The sequence below is a fragment of the Lucilia cuprina genome, chromosome 6 (genome assembly GCF_022045245.1).
Source record: "Lucilia cuprina isolate Lc7/37 chromosome 6, ASM2204524v1, whole genome shotgun sequence".
Classification (NCBI taxonomy): domain Eukaryota; kingdom Metazoa; phylum Arthropoda; class Insecta; order Diptera; family Calliphoridae; genus Lucilia; species Lucilia cuprina.
Genome location: NC_060954.1, coordinates 28,830,489 through 28,835,285, shown reverse-complemented (window position 1 = coordinate 28,835,285; position 4,797 = coordinate 28,830,489). Strand labels below are relative to the sequence as shown.

At 35.8% G+C, this 4,797-nt stretch overlaps 1 long non-coding RNA gene across 1 annotated transcript; it reads right to left on the bottom strand.

Moving 5' to 3' along the window:
* Window positions 1–3,242: 3,242 nt before the first annotated feature.
* LOC124420969 lies at window positions 3,243–4,481 on the bottom strand. Its single transcript, XR_006941463.1, has 3 exons — window positions 4,376–4,481; window positions 4,237–4,301; window positions 3,243–3,299 (listed from the first exon to the last, which is right to left on the bottom strand). It is a non-coding gene; the product is annotated as an uncharacterized LOC124420969 (long non-coding RNA).
* Between the last annotated feature and the right edge of the window lie 316 nt (window positions 4,482–4,797).

Here is a 4,797-nt window from a genome sequence, read left to right as displayed (position 1 = left end):
ACCGGCTGTGCCTGGACGCACGTAAGCTCAATGCACTGACAGTCAAGGATGCCTATCCATTGCCGCACATCGAAGGTTTGCTCAGTCGTTTGGGAGACACGATATACAACTCCGCGTTCTGGCAGATACCACTAGAATCGTCCAGTAAAGAGAAAACCGCATTCACGGTGCCAGGACGACCACTCTACCATTTTACGGTCATGCTTTTTGGGTTGTGCAATGCGGCCCAAAGGTTATGCCGTTTAATGGATAAAGTGATCCCCGCAGCACTTCGTGATAGGGTTTTCGTCTATCTGGACGATCTTTTGATTGTATCTCCAGAATTCGAAACACATCTGGAATTGTTGAAACGTGTGCCTATCTGTTTAGCAAAAGCAGGTCTGACCATCAATGTAGCGAAGTCTAAATTTTGTTTTAAGGAGTTAAGATATCTAGGATACATAGTTGGAGGTGGCAAACTGAAACCTGATCCGTCCAAAGTAGAAACCATTACTCGTTTTGCTTACCCTAAGACAGCAAGACAGGTGCGGAGCTTCATGGGACCAACAGGCTGGTATAGGAAATTTATACCAGAAAATGCTACCATTGCAGCTCCAATCTTTGAAACGCTGAAGAAGGGTAAACAATTCAAGTTTTCGGAGGAAGCCAAGGTCGCTTTTGATCGTCTCAAGGAAGCTCTAGTTTCTAGTCCACTCCTTAATCATCCTGACTTCAACAAATATTTCTTCGTTCAGTGTGATGCGTCTGACGTAGGTATTGGTGCAGTGCTTTTCCAGAAGGATGATTCCGATGGAGAACACCCAATAGCCTACTTTTCACACAAACTAACGTCAGCGCAGAAAAACTATTCTGTAACTGAACGAGAATGTTTAGCTGTAGTCTTGGCGATTAAGAAGTTTAGGCCCTACATAGAGTTGATGCCTTTTACCGTCATTACTGAGCATAGTAGTCTGAAGTGGCTCATGAGTCATAAGGATTTGACAGGTCGTTTAGCTAGATGGAGTCTACATCTGCAATCGTACGATTTTACGATTGAACACAGGCAGGGGAAGCAAAATGTAGTACCCGATACCCTCTCTCGCTATGATATGGGCGAAATCTCGTTAAACGTACCTAAACTCATTGACCTAACTTCAGTTTCTTTTCGGTCCGGAGATTATTTAAGTCTAATAGAAACGGTCGAGAAAAATGCCGATTAATTGCCGGATTTAAAGGTCGTAGATGGTTTTGTTTACAAACGTACTAAGCCTTACGACGGTATAGCTACGAATGAAGATTTCGCGTGGAAGTTATGGGTACCGCTAGATTTGACAGAGGACATCATAAAAGCATGTCATGATTCTCCACAAGCGTCTCATGGAGGCGTTGGGAAGACTCTTTATAGAGTAAAAGAATATTTTTATTGGCCGAATCACAATGTCCAAATCAGAAACTACGTAAGAATGTGCCAAACCTGCAAGGAAGCTAAGCCAGCGAATACTACGCTCAGACCACCGATGGGAGCCGAAGTTCAGACTGAATGCCCATTTCAAAGAATTTTCATTGATTTTCTCGGTCCGTACCCGCGGTCGAAAAACGGAAACGTGTATATTTTTATCGTCTTAGATCATTTTTTTGCTTTAGGCAAGGCCTTTAAAAAAACGAACTTAATTTTTTTAAAGGCCTTGCCTAAAGCCAGCACTAAGAATGTTTTGAAATTTTTAATCACAGAGGTTTTCCATAAGTTTGGAACACCGGAAACAATCGTTTCGGACAATGGAAAGCAGTTCGTAAGTAAAGAATTCGCGGATATGATAAAGAATTTCGGTGTCAGACATGTTAGAACTGCAACTCACTCGCCGCAAGCTAATGCCTCCGAGCGGGTTAACCAATCTATCTTAGCAGCCGTAAGGTCGTATCTGCAGGAAGACCATACAGAATGGGACAAGCATTTGTCCGAAATTGAGTTTTCCTTAAGGTCTTCCGTGCAGTCGTCGATAGGAGTTACGCCTTATTTCGCCTTATTTGGAATGAATATGATTGGCCATGGTAGTGTATACCAGTTGGCACGCAAACTTAGAATCTTAAACGATCCCGAAACTAACGTCATTCCGAATGCTGATAGATTGGATTTGATACGGCAGAGAATTCGCGAAAATCTACATAAGGCCTACGCTCGCAACGAAAAATCGTATAATACGCGGTGTCGTCCAGTCAAATTCATACCCGGTCAAGAAGTCTACCGACGTAACTTCCAGCAGAGCGACTTTAAAAACAATTTCAACGCTAAATTCGTCCGAAAATTTCTAAAGTGCCGAATTGTACGACCAGTCGGAAACAGTTTATATGAGGTCGAAGCATTTCAGGGGAAATCGTTAGGGGTATTTCACGCCAAAGATTTGAAGCAATAGCTTCAATATCTTTGGTGGTTCTAGTCCTGAGATTTCTTCCTGAATATCTACTGGTTGACAGCGTCTACTAGTCACCTAAAGTGTGCCTAAATACTTTCTGTTGAGTCTTCATATTAATCTGTTCTTTTTCTAATTTGCAGTGAGTTTCTGTTTGGTATAGTTGTTGATGTATCCTGAGCAGTATTGAGATCTGTACATACCGTTCATTTATATCGTAGTCCAGTGAGATCCATAGCTTCTTTGGAATGAGTAATTATTTGTTTGGATCGACTTAAGGCCAACGTTTCTTAGCTAATTACATGTGTAACCGGTCATTACCCTATTAGAAGGTGCAACCCCATCACAGCCTTCCGGTACCGTGCCATTCCAGTGTTCGACTTAGACTACCTAAACTAGCTGTCCAGTCTTCCTAATATACTTTCTAATATCAACTACTTTTAAAACTATTCACTCACTTAGATTATCTGCTTTACTGCTCTCATTTGCTTCTCTATTGTTGTTGTTCTTGTTGTTGCAACCTGAAAAAAAGTTCGAAAGACTTTAGTAGGGTTTCAAATAGTAATAAATTTAAAATTTTAACTATTGCCTTATAAATACTTGCCAAGTCCCATGAATTACACTGAATTTGGCTTCTTAGTGGAGTTTCGCCCCATCAGTCCGTCCTTATCAGGGACACTTGAAGTCTGTAAAGAAAGTGGAAGCACTCAATTTAGTTTTTGTTTAATGTAGTTACAAGGGGTATTTCCCGCCAAAGTCTCTATAGTTTACTCTACGAGCTTTGGTGGACTTAGTCCTTGTGTTACAGTGGAGAATAAGTAACATTATTTTATTTTCTTGTATTTTTATACTTACGGATCCTAAACGAAATCTAAGGCCAGTTTGAAGTTCAAGATCCTCTAGAAGTTTAATCTAAAAGTATAGAGAATTCACATGATTAGTAAAATTATATTGAAAAAAAAAAAACACAAAAAATATTAAAAAGATAGAAAAAATTATAAAAAAATAATAAAAAAAAAGTATAAAAAAACATATGAATTACAAAAAAAAAAACTTAATTAATACTGTATTTTTAAACATTTTCAATTTTTTTATTATTTTTCACTTTCATTTTGAGGGTTTTAGTTTTCTTCTACGCATTTATTCACAGCACACTTTTCGCGAACACCCGTTTTCGTTATTTAATTCACTTTTTTCACAATAGTTTCTTTACATTTTTATAAACAAGTTTTTTTTACTCGCCTTAATACTTTCCTTTTCATCAATTTCTTTTAAGTAATTTTTCAAAAATTTTCGTTTAATTTCCTAAATTTTAATTTTTTTTTTCACTTTCACTGAAATTTGGCACACCACTGTAAAAAAATTTTTTATGTTTCAATTAATTAACAACACCATAGCCCAGTTCAATAGTTTTATTTCTTTGTTTTGTTTCAAAAACTCACACTTTTATCCGCCACTGTATTTTCCAAAATTAGTTTTATTTTACACCACACAGTTTCTTCACACACACGGTCAAAATATTCACTTAACACCATAGAATAATTTTTTTTTATTGTGTCACAACACTTTTGTTTTTCACTGTATTCTTTTATTTTTGTTTTACACCAGTTTAATTTACCATCACTTTAGTTTTCAGTTTCACTTTCATTTTTATTCACTTTTATTTTTTTTAAACACCTCACACTTTTAATTGTCACTGTAAATTCCGTTTTTAGTTTTTATTTCTTTTTTATTCAACGTCAACAATTCATTCGCACGAAAGTTTGATTTTGTTTTCACTTTTATTTTTTTATTTCATTTCACTTTTGTCGCACACTGTATATTCCATTTTTTATTCATTGTTACTTACCTTATATATGTCCAAATCCAGAAGTTACACCCGCACATACCCAATAGCTAACTGTAGTCACATTCCTGAAAGAAACAAACAAAAAAAATGCATTACAATTTTTGTTGACCTTGAATGAATTAAATAAATTTTTACTTACCAATATTCCACCAGAATCTGCAGCATCCTCCGTCTTTTCCTGAAAAGAAAATATAAAATATTATAAATTAGTAATTTGTTACAATTTTTCAGTAAAATTTCTAAATAAAAATAAATAAATTCAAAAATAAAAATTTCATTAACAAAGACTTACCATTGGTGATCACCGCCATTGAAAAATATTAATGAATGCGTTTTTGCATTCTCTCTCCTCCCTTTCCATTTTATTCCAAACAGCTGTGTCATGATAAAAATAAAGAAGGTAGTGTCAATCAAAATTTTTTTTATCAAATAAGGATTTTTGAAGTTTAGTTCTTTGTGAGCATTATATAAAGCGTTGCCACATTCTTAAAAATGATTTTGATTTTCGAGAAATTTTTTACAAAAAATGTGTAATTTAAAATTTACAATTTAAATAATAAT